The 16,175-nt window shown below is 38.6% G+C and overlaps 1 protein-coding gene and 1 pseudogene across 3 annotated transcripts in view; both read left to right on the forward strand.

Annotated features, from left to right (window-relative positions):
* COL8A1 (collagen type VIII alpha 1 chain) overlaps positions 1–16,175 on the forward strand; it is a 156,523-nt gene that overhangs the window by 88,307 nt on the left and 52,041 nt on the right. For all 3 annotated transcript variants that reach the window (XM_060010533.1, XM_060010532.1, XM_060010534.1), the window contains one exon: positions 12,014–12,133. The gene's annotated coding sequence lies outside the window, so the exon portion shown is untranslated. The remainder of the gene's footprint in view (positions 1–12,013; positions 12,134–16,175) is intronic.
* On the forward strand, positions 7,210–8,031 carry LOC132424649 (mitochondrial fission regulator 1-like pseudogene; annotated as a pseudogene).

Consider the following 16,175-nt stretch of genomic DNA (forward strand, 5'->3'; position numbering starts at 1 on the left):
CCTATTTTTGAAAATTCTTTCAATAATGTAAATTAAAAAAAAATTCCATGCTACTTAAGTGTTTGAAATAAAAGAACTGTCTTTTACGGAGAACCCTATGTGTCATCATTTTCTCAATATGCTTGCTTTAGTATGTGCTTTAAAAGACCCCAGGGAATGAAAGATGGGAAGCATATTCACGTGGATAGAGAAGATGGAGAATTACAGGCTCCTTTCCAGTGGACTAAAAGCAATTTAATGAAAACAGTCATATATGATATCAGCGGCCTTGCAAAAACATTCAGGCAATAATACACTGAAAAATGATTTAGCGTATGCAAAAACTCATACCCTTTGGCATTAAGGTATCATATAAGCAGAAGTAGGTACCCAAGAGGACTTATATTAAAATACGAATACCTCAGTAAAGAAAAATGTTAAATAGAGTTTAGAGATTCTTGCTTTAGAAATCAGTCATAGGATGACACACAGTGACACACATAGGATTGCCACTATTGTAAGAATAGTGGTTGTTAAGGGAAAATAGCTGCTCTTTTGGGCCAAAGAATACTTAGAACTTAGCCATGGAATTGCTGAACATTAAAGGTACGTAAAACCTTAAAAATATTTTGTCTATCTTCTCACTTTATAGTTGTGAAAAACAAGACATTCCCCCTCACCCACTGCAATATCTAGAGGTAAATTCTTTCCCAAGGGATTAAGAGCTAGGAAGTGGCCATTAATAGACTGAGACTATCATCTCACCCATTCCAAGAAAACATGAAATATAAATTCTAATTTCTTTTATATTTTTATGACCTAATAAATAAGACCTGATTGGAACTAGAGAAATGGGACATCTTGACATGTCAATATTTGTAGAATGAACCTCATGAAATCAGTTATGGAAATTCACAATTTTAAGGGATCTAAGAAGACTATCTTACCTTGAGAAAAAGTCAGAAGTCAAAGGGAAAAAAAAAAGTATAAATAGATGACATCTGAAAAATCCTTTGTGTCCAGGAAAGAAATAAGCCTGAGGTGTGTGTTTAACAGCTGTATTCAGAAGAACGGCTATTGGGGGCAGTGCTCTCCTCTCTAATGAGGAAAGAAGAGGAAATGAATTTAAATTACAACCAAAGGAATTTAAGCTAGATCGAAAGATCTTACTGGCAGTGAAGGTTTTATAAACCCTGGAAAAGATTCCTGGGGAGGTTTTTAAATTCCCTATCTGGATATATTTAATAGAAGAGAGATACCTATCAGCCTAGGATGGTTGAGGTAGAGACCTGCCGGGAATTAGCTTTCAGCTGAATTCTGTAAATCTAGATTAATTCCTGACAATGTTCGAGATGTCAAAGACAGCAAGTGCTAGACAATGGCGAAAAGTGTTGCCCCTTATTAAAAAAAAAAACTCACCCAAAGTAATCATTTCCTTGGAAAATCAATTGGCATATGCTAGCTGGTTATGAATGGAATGTACAATTATAATACACTCTGGTTTTTATTTTCTTTTTAGCCTGGTTTCCAGTGGAAAGAAGGCTTATGAAATCTCTCTGGCAGGCTATGCCCTGCTTAATACTTTTTACTTTCCTTCTTTAGGCTGATTATAACCAAATCTCTTAGAAGAATCTAGACTTAAGTAGCAATACATGCCCCTTCAGAGTAATACCTTTGTTTCCCTCCTAATTGAAAGAAGGAGGATGATTCCACCAATGCCATCACCTGCTTGCTCCTTACCCTCACACAGACTCCAGCAAGTTCTCTGCAACTTGCAGAATTTCCCCTCATTTCCAGTGCACAGACAGAGCACTTGCACGCACAGTTCATACCAAAATTCTCTAATTTGTTGTACTTCTTTGTTTATACAGCTGTGTGTCTGTTTGCCCCATTGTGTTCACCCCATCTATTGTCTGGTTTTTGTTGTGAGCTCCTGGAGGCGAGGCATGGAGTCTGTTTAGTTTGCTTTGCATGACACCACATGTGCACACTGTGCTTGACAGTGATGGTTCCTGGAATGACTGGATGCTCAATCAATAGACTCCACGGATTAATCAAAGCTGGAGGTAGAAAACTAAGACTCAGTTCTTAGACTCTGTCATCCCATGATCCTCCTATATGCAGCACACCAAAGCCATAAGAACTGTCAGGGACCATCAGGAACAAAGCAGTATGGAGAAGGGTCTGACCAGCAACTGGAAAATCTAATAAACCAGGATCTGAAATGCACAGAAAGCAAGACTGCATTCATTTGGGAGTTTGCCCACCACCATGACCCTCCTTTCTCTTGTGTATAAGCCCAGTCTTGCAGGTGCTCTCACTTCAGAGCATCATCTGTCAGATTTCAGACACTCCACAGAAAACTATCAAGTTCACAGTCTCTCAACTTTCTTATTTCTTTATGTTTACAATCCAGATATTTTCACCAGAATTAATATTTTTCCCTTCCCACCAATCCCTCCACAATCCTCCTTCAACCTTACTTTATGCCAGCCTTCCTCAGTGACCCAAGAGGACAGAGACAAGTCGATCCACGTTTCTTAGCTGGGTTAAAAATTTCCAGTACCTGTTCATCCCTGAGTGTCTTCAGAGTTACATCAAAGGACAAAATGATCGATAAAAACCCTTCCCTCAGGAAAAGCACAGAAAGTGACATTTCATTTAATTCAACAAATATTTTCTAGGTACCAATTATGAGCCATTCATTGTGTGCTGAGGAGAGAAAGAGGAGCAAAACATAAGCTCTATCTTCAAAATGTATATACATGTGTGTATGAGTTAATTTAAAATTTTATTAAAGGATCTTAAATATAAGAAGATTGCTTTATTGTAGAATCATGGTAAGGATTAAATAATATATATGTAAATATACTTAGCACAGAACTTGTCAAGTAAGACATCCTCAATAAGTAATAACTATTACTATTGCTACTGGGTTATGGCTTAATTTAGGGCAGTTTTTTTGTGAAGGCTCTCCCTGGAAATCCAACTTGACCTTGGATTATGGACAATATGTTTGATTGTTATGGGTGTAAGAGGAACCATCACATTCAAGCGCAAAAATAAAAACCAACTATCATCAAAAACATTGAAGTCAATATTTTCCCATCAAAAATGGAGCTCAACCATGTTCTGATACTCCAAGAGTCTGGCTGCAGTCTTTCTCTGTGAAGATTCTGGAGTATTCAGAACATTGACCATATCCCAAACACACACAGCACAATTTTTCTCCTTCCTGCTTCCTTTTACCATGTTCTGCATCAAAGTTATTCCACAGACAAGTGACTACTAAGATACACTTGAAGTTTTTCACACTTATTTCAAAGGTACATAAAATGATTATTTGGGGGCATCATTTTAATTAGTTAGCTGTTACTGAATCAGTATCATCAATTAGTCTTCAATAAGAATAAATCCATTTTTAACTGGAGGTGAAACCAAATCAAATTTTACTCACTCAAAGCATTTTTCTTAAACTTGCCCAGAACAAATTGCTTCACAGGTCATCTTAGATGAGGTATAGTGTCTAATTAATCAACTACTCAATTATTTAATTATATGGATGAATATACTAATGGATCATAATGCAAATGCTAAGGTGATTGAATGCAAGGATGCCAAAATATAGTCAGTCCAAACAAAGGAATTCACTTACTTTGCACTTGTTGGTTCAGTTTAAACATTGCTGTATAATGCAAAATATCTGGATAACTGAAAAGAGACTCCATATAAGATTCTCCTTGAATATATATAAAAGCATAGCCTTAGTCTTTTTCCTGAACTCTGTTGTTTAGAAGATCTCTGACCACACCTTGAATCACCATTATATTCTTACTATTTTATCCTGTCTGAAAGTTATCTAACAGTTTCATTTGAAAAGGGCTACAATTTCTCAGCAAGGATGAGGAACTTCTAGGAAACGTTTGATATATTTCTAGCAATGGGAAAAGTGTCAAGAGGATGTACCTAGAATGAAAATCTCATTGACTTCTTCCTCTCAATTATCTCTTCTTAACTTGCATTATGAAGACCTAATTTTAGATTCCAACCATTGAAGCTTCTGCTCTCCAGTTTTCTAAACTAAAGTCACTATCTCTCAAATTTATTTGCATATTGAAGTGTTAATTAATTTCTCACTTCATCCTTCCTTATTCCAAACGGTAGGAATTTCAGATATACTTTAGATCTTTTCAATCCTTTCTTCTACCAGTTCATTTATACTTGGCTTCTTTAAACTGTGTAACCATAATATGGGTCTTAAAAATAAAGGAAAATGAGGGCTTCCCCAGTGGCACAGTGGTTAAGAATCTGCCTGCCAATGCAGGGGACACGGGTTCGAGCCCTGGTCCAGGAAGATCCCACATGCCGTGGCACAGCTAAGCCTGTGTGCCACAACTGCTGAGCCTGCGCTCTAGAGCCTGTGAGCCACAACTACTGAGCCCACGTGCTACAACTACTGAAGCCCGCATGCTTAGAGCCGGTGCTCCACAACAAGAGAAGCCACCGCAATGAGAAGCCTGCGCACCACAACGAAGAGTAGCCCCTGCTCACCGCAACTAGAGAAGAGCCCACACACAGCAACGAAGACCCAACACAGCCAAAAATTTTTAAAAATAAATTAAAAAATAAAGGAAAATGAGTGTCTCTCTAACTGCAATGTACTTGAAAGTAGGCCAGTTATCCACAATCCAGACCCTCAGTAGTGGCTTAGTACAACCTTAGGAGATTTTTTCCCTCTCTCCTAGTTTATCAGGATTTAGTCATTAATTCAGAATTAACCCTGTTTCAGTAGATATGGAATTTCACAATCCTAGTTTTATCTGAGACATACAACCTTAAGTTTTTATAAAAATCAGCTGAAGGATGAAGGCATTCCTTCGGATGGGTGGAGAAAAGGAAATGGCCTGCCCACCCCTTGCTCCGGCTCTCCAAACATTATTAATGAAACCAAATCAGATGCACCACTCCATGGGACTGTAAGAATAGCTTCCAGGAACCTCAAGGTACCTCACCTAACTGTCCTTCTAAAGCCCTGGCATTTCTAAACAACTCAAATGCACGTTCCTGTGGAAATCTTGTGCCCAATTTAATAACATTGTTAAATCAATGAACATTTTCCATGCTCCAGACAACTGCCATGAATCAGTTCAGTAAAATACAGTGTCCTTTGAAAAACCTGAAACTAAACCCTGGGATAATGTCAGTGGGATAAAAATAAACAGTTCCTTTGTTTTGCCGATTCCTAATTGACCAATCTTCTTTAATATTGTGTGAGAGAATAGGATCTGTCTTCTGATGACCTTTACTCACTTGTTGCACAGTTTTAAGGATTAAACGAGAGCGTACGGATAACACAATTAGCAAAGAGACTGGCCCAAAGGATGTGTTTAATAAATGTGTATTTCCGGGCTTCCCTGGTGGCGCAGTGGTTGAGAGTCCGCCTGCCGATGCAGGGGACGCGGGTTCGTGCCCCGGTCCGGGAGGATCCCGCGTGCCGCGGAGCGGCTGGGCCCGTGAGCCATGGCCGCTGGGCCTGCGCGTCCGGAGCCTGTGCTCCGCAATGGAGGAGGCCGCAACAGTGAGAGGCCCGCGTACCAGGAAAAAAAAAAAAAAAAAGTGTATTTCCCATCCCTTCAAGAATCATAAGAATGCGGCCTGCCTGGCTGTGGAGGAAGTTCACAACTGGTGGGGATAGGCTATGTTGGAACATATCAAAACTTGAGCCTGAGTGTCTGAATGTTATATCATTTCTGAAATGGTGTGGTATATCTATAAATAGCAATTCAGATTTTTCTCATGAATTTTATAGAAACAGGTCTCATTACTGCAGAATCTTGCGGTCATAGTTGGCCACTGAGACCCAGCCACTAAGGTTCCTGCAGTTCCAGAGTGAATGACACCAAGAGGAACACCTTTAACTCTCATCTACTCAGTGGGGCAATTAAGACAACTCCCCATTCCAGAGGTTTGTTTTAAACCAGCCTCAAAAGATGAAACCCTGTTTTCAGCACTTTCAGAGCTGAAAGGGGAGTCTTTCACTAAGGTTTGCTCCTTACCCAGTAAATAAATCACATGTTCAGCAACACGAAAAATATTGGTGGGAGGTGCACATTCTTCAATTCAAAGCAAAGAGCCTGTTGACTGGTGGTCTAGTTTTGAAAGCATCTGATTTGACAGGGGAGCTCTCATCACACTACTGAAATAATTTTACGTTGTTGTGATTTTGTTTGTGGGATTTTCTTTTTTTGAAATTGAAGCAATGTACTTTAATCAGAACCATCAAAGCTTTGAAAAATGTCCACAAAACTTACAATGTCTGGTTTTGTTTCAAAAGTACAAAAGTATTTGCAAGGCATCCAGCAAATATTTATGGATCAACTACCACGTGCCCATCCTTGTTCCAATTGCAAGGGATGTTACAGTGAACAAAACAAACAAGTTCCCTGCTCTCGAGGAGGAGTGGGGAGATAGGAAGGGTTGGTGTTGACAGAATGTATGAATGAATAAAAGGTATGATTAAGTAGGGAACGTATAAGGGCTACTGTGCGATGAAAGAGAATTAGATTAGAGATACATGAAAATGAGTGGCTGACTTTAGATCAGACGGTCAAGAAAAACCTCTCTGAGGAAGTGACATGTAAGTTGAGATTTAAATAGTGAAGAGCATTCCAGGTGCGGGAAGAGCAGAGGCCTGAAAGTGGGGATGAGCACAATGTTTCCCATAAGGAGAAGGCCAGTGTGGCTGGAGAATAAAGGGCAAGGGGGAGAGGGGGCTAAATCGGGAGGTAGGCAAAGTAAAAATCATACGGGGCCTGGAAGCCGGGAAAGAAATTTAGGTCTGATCTAAGTGCTATGGGGCGCTATTGGATGTGAGAGCGGGGCTGTTAAGTGGGTAAATGGCATGATCTGACTTAAGTCTTTCAAAGTTTACTGCATCTGCCGTGAGGAGAGTGGAGCAACAGTAGGTACATTTTTAATGCAACTGGAACCATGGAAGAGTTGTTAATAAGGAAATGTGGAGGGGAAGTGAGGGCGGTTGAGTCTACGCGCCGCTGTGGTAGGAGGGGCTGTGAGGGGAGTGAGACCAGAGCGGGACTCTGAGGAGGAGAAGCCTGGTGTTCCTTGAGACGGCCTGAGGTGAAAGAGTCAGCCTCCAGCCTACCCGAGCCCCCAGAGCTGCCCTGTGGCTGCCTTGTCCTTCAAGTGCAGGAGCCAGTTGAAACGTGGGGAATGGAAGCCAATGTGACCGTCTCAGTCTGGCAAAACAAGCCGCAGGGGGCTGTTCGAAGTGTAATGAGAAGGATGGGTACCAACCTGTGTCTGAAGCCATGTCCCTCAGAATCCTTGGAGGTGCTGCCCAACATCTCTGACCTGGGTCTGAGGGCTGTGCCCCGAGTCCCTACCCTGGCTCACATCGCCTGGATGCTATAGATGAAGCAGAGCCTTCTGCCGGGGTCAGGAGCATACATGGCCCCTGAGGAGCCCCCGGAGGCCCAGCCCTCTGATTGTCATGCAGCGCAATGCCTCAGGGCCCAGCCTGCAGGAGATGGAGAAGAGGCTCCTGGCCTCTAAGAAGCCCTGCCGGCCCTAAGCCGCCTACGGAGCTGCAGGATGAGCTGCGCCACCTGCGCAGCTAGATGGCTAAAATCGTGGCGTCTGATGCAGTTTCGGCTTCATTAACAACAGATTTCTTACCTCCAGAAAGTTCAAAGGTCTCTCCCCGCTTACCTTGTTTTGGATCTTCATTCCACTCTACAACTTCCTTCGCCGTTAGTGACATCGCCGAGGAGACCCAGGTAGACTCCCTGAGCTTCCATCAGTCCTCCTGATTTGTTCTGCCAGCCCTGATATTTGCAAACCAGAACACAAAGCTACTGTGTCTCTCTGTCCCAGGCCAGCAGCTTTGCAGACATGATGGGTATCCTGAAGGACTTTCACCGGATGAAGCAGAGCCAAGATCTGAACCCGAGTTTATTGAAGGAGGAAGACCCTGCCTTCCTTATCTCTGAGTTTACTCTGAAGGAAGAAGATATCAGTAGAAGAGGAAACTGATGGCTCTGAGCTCTGCAAACTCAGTCTCCTGCTCCGGGAATTCCTTCAATAGCTGCCTTCCTCACAGCAGATGTTTCTGCCTCTCAATTAGAAATCTTCTGCAAGAGTCTTGCCAAAAGCTTGCACTAAAAGAGAAGAGCTGCATTATATGTTTTCCATATTTCAAACTTAGCAGAAGCTAAGGCCTGTTTTGAGCTGAGACATGTTGCAGCTAATTGTATAGGTTGGAATGTCCCAGTTTAAAGGGTGAGATAGAAGTTTCTGTTTTTTTCTTGTCCCTGGGTGAAAACAGGTCCTAAGTGAATGACCAACTTTATTGTATTAAACTCTGGACATGTAATATTAATTTATTTTCCAGAAAGTTTGTGCAATGTATACTCCCACTTTACCCAAACCAACATTTAATATTATTTTTCTTTATCTTTGCCAATTTGATAACCAAAATTTTAATTCAATTGTTTAATTCACATTTCCTTTACTTACTAATGAGGTTGAACATTTTTTACATGGTTTTTAGCCTTTTTTTCTTTTGTGAATTTTATGTTCATATAAGTGCTCATTCTTTAATATGGTGTTAGTAATTTTTTCTTGGTGATCTGTAAGAGCTCTTTCTCTAGGAAGGGTATTAAGACTGTCTTTGTCAATTTTTGCAGACAAATTCCCAGAGTGACTTTTACATTCAATTTTTAAATTTTTATTGTAAAAATATCACACGTACAAGCAGGTATGCTCCAGTTTTCTGTTGCTGCATAACAAGCCACATCAAAATGTAGTGGCTTTAAAACAGCCAACATTTTATTGTATCTCACAATTTTATGGGTCTCAGCTGGGAGCTTTTTCTCTCTCCTGGCTTATTCACCTGGTAGACTGGCTGACCTGAAGGGCCTCAAATGGCTTTACTTGTATGCTTAGTGCCATGGCTGGGATAGAAGGAAGGCTGAGCTCGGCTGGAATTGCCAGCTGGAGCACCTAAATGTGGCTGCTTCTGCACGGTGGCCTCAGGGTACTCAGACTTCTTAACTGGAGGCTCAGAATTACAAAAGACAATATTCCAGAAACAAGGCAGCAACTTCCTGGCCTTTTATGACCCAGACTCAGAAGTTACATAGTGTCACCTCCCGCTGTGCTCTATGGGTCAAAGCAGTCACGAGCCCTTCCAGATTCAATGGGAGGGAACACAGAGGAGGGCCAAAGAATTTGTGACCATGTTTTCAAACTTCCATAGGGTACAAAACATTTCAAAGAATAAAACAAATTCCACTTCACCTTTTAAGTTGTTTATAATGTTTTTAGTAAGCAACCGGTTTTTAAGTACTTACATTAATCTCTTTCTTCTTCTTTGTGATTTCTTCCATTGCTTTGTAATTCATTTTTTAAAATTATTTTCAAAGTGTGTGTCTACAAAATCAAGGACATTATCAGTTACTATATTGGGAGAAATGACTTTACGGTCTTTAGATGCTTTAAGTACTATGTATTCTGGCTGCATTCATTTAATATAATTCTTAATCCTTTTCCTCTTTAAATTTCCATCAGTGATACATTGGAAAACTCATCTAAAAATTCAGGTTAGCCATACATTTAATTATATAGTTGCTGTGTGGAGGGGAAAAAAAAGAAGTGTGACTAAATAGTTCTTGCTTCATACTTTGCCACATTTCTGGTTCATTCTTCCAAAATGAACTGAAATGCAATGAGCTACATTTGGTCTGTGTAGCTAGTAGTTCCCATCAGGTGTTGCGATGGTGCTCAAATACTGAAAAATTTGATTCATTTCATAAATGTGATTGTAGCACTCTTTCTTACAGTGTTCTGAATGACAAAGCAAAAAGGTGTCCTCCTATAACAGTATTTAATTAGTAATTATTTTAAAGGACATTCTTCTGGCTAATAGAGAGGAAAGAACTCCTTGTAAACATATATTGTAAAAACTCAATAAATGCTAAATGATGATGCTCATCTCATGCTCTAAAAATTTAAGTTGATTTTTTTTCAGTTATTTTCTCTGTTTCCAATAGTGCATTTCAAAAACTGGTTTTGTCTTCTGATTATGGAACTGTGAAAGCTGTGCAGAAAGAACTAAATTGAATAAGATGTATGACACACACATAATCGTGATCTTCAGTGTTTCTATTTATCATGTGTATCTTTCTCCTATTTTATTTTCACCATATCCAGAAAAAAAAATTGGAGGAAGAAAACATTGGAAAAAATCTTATTGTCTAATGCAGTTAGTCACCATGAGGGCAGGGGTCATATCTTTTTTGGTTTTTTTCAACATTTTACCTGCAGCACTAAGCATTGTGCCTTGCACATAGTAGTGCTCAATGAATATTTAGTGAAGAATGATTTGGGTAGAGGCACAAAAGTATTTACCAGCCTGTTCCTGTGATCTAGTCTGAATCTGGAGAGTTTCTTTTTCATGGAGGCAGCTATGTGTGTGGAGCATCTCCTCCATATCTGTTTCCACTACTTGCTATTCATACCACACAAGCAATGGACTGGAAAAGTCAAGCCCTTGAGTCCATTTACCATCTGAACTTTATTATGAGAGATCATTTGAGATTCCATGGTTTTCCAGAGACAAAAGGTTCTCAAATCACCTATGGTTAGCCCAAACTTTATTTATGTCTGAATATCCACAAGTTGAGCCAAAGTTCAGAATGCTGCTGGGTCCACGCGTCAGGCCCGAGTACACCTCAGAGGTTGGGCCTTGTGTTTTGCATACACTCGTGTTTTATAGACATTCAGCAACTAGAACCATTCAAGTAGTTCTTCATTTTGTGTTGAACACAGAATACAGGTAAAGTCCAGAACTATACTCTCCAATATAGTAGCCATTACCCACAAGTGGATATTTAAATCCAAATTAATTAAAATTAAATAAAACTAAAAATTTAATTGCTCAAATGTACTAGCCACATTTGAAGTGCTTAAATAGCCATTTGTGGCTAGTGGCTACCATATTGAACAGTGCAAAACGAGAACATTTCCTTTATCACAGAAAGTTTTACTGAATAGTACTGTTCTAGAATACATCACTTATATCACATTGCAGAAATTCTAAATTAGATACCCAATTCTGCACTTATTTCCTAATCGACCAATCCTGGCTTTCAAATCTTTTTATTTATCTAAGTGTCTAAAGCTTCCCTGTTTAAATCTTTTTTGAACAACAAATATAAATAATATTTCCTAAACAAGTCTCTGTGAAATATACCAAAACAAAATAGAGACTATCTACTATGCAAAACACAGAGTTAAATTTCTGAAATTCAGTTTAAATGGGGAGAAGTCCCATATGACTCGTAAAAAGTCTAAATTACACATGGTTTATAAAGCATACTCAACTAAATTACATCAAAAGCTCAGACGAAAACCTGAAAGTATTGCTGAATTAAAGCTCTACCAGACCTGATTTGATACATAATAGAGAATAATTTCTAACTCGAATACTACTGTATGCAAATTGGATGGAAATGTGTTGATGGCAGAGATCACTCCTCTTAAATAAACCTAACTTTTCTCCCTGAGGTATTACTTCCTTATAAATTTCCTTCCTCTGTAGCAACTGCCCACATCCTTTCTAAATTATCTGTAACCTGTATTAATGGAAATTAAATTAATGGGAACCTAGCACATAATATAACCATGAAAAGCAATAACTGTATACTAAAAAAAAAAGGTTTATTTGGACAAAAGCTATATATAGTATATGTATAAAAATAAATAAGTGCATATTTGCATACACAGAAATACAAAAAATTATTCTCTCTCCTAATCAGCATACAAAGACCTCTAATATCAACTAAATGTGCACTTACATTTCGGTCAATAACAGCATCTTTTATTGAAGTGTGTCTTTATACATTGCTGGAATGTAATTTCTCCTATGATCCCAAAACAATACACTTTGATCATAATCCAGCTTCTTGTTGTCTTTCCAATTGAGTAAAAGTATCCTCTTTTTTTCCTACTTCAGAAGCTGTTCCGGAAGTGGAGTAGCGTCGGGTGAAGAGACAGAAACCAGCCCCAGACGTGCCACAGGAAGGCACAAGCAAGGACGGTAGTCCTCGATTCCGCAGGCGGGCCGAGTCTATATGTAAGTGTGAGAAGCCATGGAGGGCGCGGTGGCCTGGGGGCCGGTGGTCCACAGGCGTGGCAGCTGCGGTGGCGGAACTCACTGTCGCTGTTCGGGAGACAGGGGCTGTTGGCAGACCCTGGGGTACCCGGCCTGCCTGCAGGTCCTATCTCCCACCTTCATCTCCACTGCAAAAGTCTTGAGACCATCGCTACTAATGCCAGGTTTTTAAATCTCTGAGAGTAAAATACATGTGCAGAGTGTGATTCGAGCTGATTTTTAAGCCCAGGCATGTTGAATAGAGTCTTAAAATAATCATTGCCATAGGACCTGACTAGATATCCAAGTGTTCACCAGATGCTAGAAGCTAGATTTTGCAAAGGAAAATTGCTAACTTAAGCTTCTTTTCATGATTCAGCAGAGGGTTTTAAGTAATAAAAGATCTGGAGATTTGTAAAATAAATAATTCCAGTGCAAATGGGAAAATTAAAATAATCTTATCATCTCTCAGTCATGTCTGTATGTGCTTTTCTACCATTATCAAATTTCTCTTAATTGGCCCAATTTTTTTTCTGGCTGATACTTTACAGTTTTATGAGTTGTAATGAAGAAATGATTCCTATACTACCAAATGTAAAATAGATAGCTAGTGAGAAGCAGCCACACAGTGCAGGGAGATCAGCTCGGTGCTTTGTGACCACCTAGAGCAGTAGGATAGGGAGGGTGGGAGGGAGACACCAAGAGGGAGGAGATATGGGGATATATGTATACATATAGCTTATTCACTTTGTTATAAAGCAGAAACTAACACACCATTGTAAAGCAATTATACTCCAATAAAGATGTTAAAAAAGAAATGATTCCTTTCAGATGACTGAAGTGCCATGTACTAAATTTTCCTAAAGACAATCTAGGATGTGTGAAACAGAGCATGATATAATGTATATGGTTTCATTTATATACAATATTGAATATATCAACAGTGAAAAATAATAACAGCATGACAGAATTTCTTTTATTCCTTAACAGATCTCTCAGTAGAAGCAATTAAAATGTAAAGTACATCATTAACTTTTGAACTTCGACAGAAAAAAATATCATACATTTCTGACGAGTAGACATTATCTCATAGTATCCACAGCCATCTTATGCATATTACCCTTGCCTGGTCTTAAGTGTGACTTCTGGACACACAACTCAATGTTTCCTAATATTTAATAGTACAATGGCTTTTTATAGTCTACTTAATTTTATTTAGTAATTGAAAGAATGAATAGTTAAGATTCCTCAGATTTTTGTGTTCTTGCTGGAGGTGCACTTGAACAAAAAGAAAAACATAGTATCTAGCTCTATAGTTAATGCACATGACCACATCCTGTCTAGAATGAATCCATTCAGAGTTCCTGGAGAAATGCAAATACATTATTCATTTTCCTAATGTATCACATTTTACTACGGGCACCACTAACTCTATCAAGGCCAGATGTTAGCCAAATGAAATATTTATAATGCAAAACCACTGAATTAAAAAATATATGCTCATTTAAGCAACAGGTTATAGAACTCAAGCCAATCACATATTTTGGAGAAGCTGAAGGAGGACGCCTGACGTGTGTTACATTCATAATGTCAGGGTAAGGTTCTGAACTCAATCCAGAGAAACTGTATAACTGTTGCAGCCAACTAAAGCTCAGCTGCTTCTGGATTTCTTGTAACAAAATCTTGCTGCCAAGGGCACTGATGGGCTCACCCAGTAAAAAATTACAATAATAATGTTAAAGTAAATCATAAAAATGCAGAAGGTGGTTATTATAGGGCAGAGGAAAGGAATTGTTTTTAAAGTTATGATGGAAATATCAAAAATACATTTTATTGAACTTTTAAAAAATTAAACTTTGTTTTTAAACTAGGGTGCAAAAGCAAGGAAATGTAAAGGTTGTTCAATAAACGATTTCATTCAATGGTCAACAGCAATGATTCAGCAAGTGAAAATAAAAATTACATTTATTTAACATAGTCAATTCAGGCAGAACTGAAGCTTATATTCTGATAGTTTTCTAGTAAAAAATAACCAGATGAAAGTCATTTTTAAGGAGGAATTTTGACTGAAAGGGAACAAAGAACTTGAATGCATGTCTTCTCAGTGAAAATGAACTTGGCATATGCTTAATTTCACATAGTATAAAACTAAATATTTCATGTGGTTTTTAAGTTCTAGGAAGAAATTCATTTGAAACAAATGTAGAAAATAACCCAAAAATTTAAATATGAAAACTATGACAGACTTACATTTAGGGAAATAGATCATAATAAGTAATCCTCTGTATGCCCTCCAAAAGTAAAGAATGTAAGTTTTTAAATTATTTTTTGGATAATCTGGAATTTCCTTTCTGATCATCTTTATACCTTCTGAAAATATAGATTCCTGAATCATATATCATAGACAGTTTGGTAGATTCCATATTTTCCTCAAGTTGAATAACATATTTCTAAGTGACATTTATCAGAGAAACAAGCTCCATTTGCTCCTTAAAATACCTGATGTGTCTTACACACAGTAAGCACTAAATAATATTCTGAATTGAACTGAATTATTTCCACTTTCTGTTCAGAGATTAATGTGTCTCTTGGATTCACACTAGAGAGATGGTGTCTCACACATGTGGATTAATGAGCTACATCTGTAACCAAAAATATCCATGGAAAACCTGCTGAATTGATCCATATCTGTTTTATTAATCAAGCCCAGTGTGGAAGGGCTTTCTTGTGGTTGTACTATATTTTGGAGATAAATAGAGTGGGGAAACCACACTTCAATTTAGAAGTTGTTCGAAACATTGAAGAACGTAGGGTTTTGTATTATATGACAGCAATAAAGTCCACTCCTTGATGGTTGTAATGCTGATGTATAAGTATATAAATATCTTGTATGTATAATTTTACTGCAGAACATTATGACAGTGGCCAAGAAGACCCTAACCATTTAATATGGAATTTACTTCTTGCTGCCACTCTCTTCCTTCCTCATTTTTTAAAAACAAAAACGTTTGGGTTTTATTTTTAGCCAGCAAGTTAGGAACAGCCAATAGTTGAAGCAGATGGCTAGAAGTCAGAAGCCCCAGATTCTATCCTTGATTCTCCTACCAACTGGGAATGTGGCCTTGTGCAAGTCATGAGAGTAAATCTACAATAAAAGGGGGTTATAATGCCTTACACATGCATGGTGCTTTATGATCTTACACAGCACTTTCAAATATGATATATTATTTAACCTTCCTCACAGCCTCCTAAGACCCAGAGACACTAAATCAATTGTTCACAGTCATCTCAATATCAAATGTCAGAGCAAGGAACAGACATATATGAGGATTCCAAGCTGGTCTTTGTCGCCTTTTCTCTATGCCACACTGCCATGCTATGGTACCTCCAAAGCTGGGCTGTCCATTATGGTAGCCATGAGCCACATGGGGAGATATAGCACTTGAAATGTGGCTAGTCCCAATTGACATGTACTTGATTGTAAATTTACACACAGAATTTCTAAGACCTTGAACAAAAAAAATAATGTAAGGTATCTCATTAATATTTTTATATTGATTCCACATCAAAATGATAATATTTTTGATACCTTGAGTTAAATAAACTATGTTATTAAAATTAATTACACCTGTTTCTTTAACTTTTTTAATGTGACTACCAGAAAATGTAAAGTCACATACATGGCCATTGTTTCTGTTGGTCAGAACTGGACTAGAGGATTCCATTGTTCAGAGTCCACAGTACGGATTTCACAGTCCTGGACTTCTTTATACACCTGTCTTGATGTAGCTGAGACCAATTTCCAAAGACTCTGTCGAACATAGAGCAATGTAGTTTCGCAACAATAATTCAGCCATTCTTACCCATCTTTTATAGGCAGGAGAAAAGTCAGACTTTGTTAGTTGATGCCTCAAATTCCTCATTCATTAAAAGGTCTCATTTTATACTTGTAGAATGATTGAAAAGCTTAGAGTAAAAGTACCTTGGGGGGCCTCCCTGGTGGGGCAGTGGTTGAGAGTCTACC

Source organism: Delphinus delphis, chromosome 4 (genome assembly GCF_949987515.2).
Source record: "Delphinus delphis chromosome 4, mDelDel1.2, whole genome shotgun sequence".
NCBI lineage: Eukaryota > Metazoa > Chordata > Mammalia > Artiodactyla > Delphinidae > Delphinus > Delphinus delphis.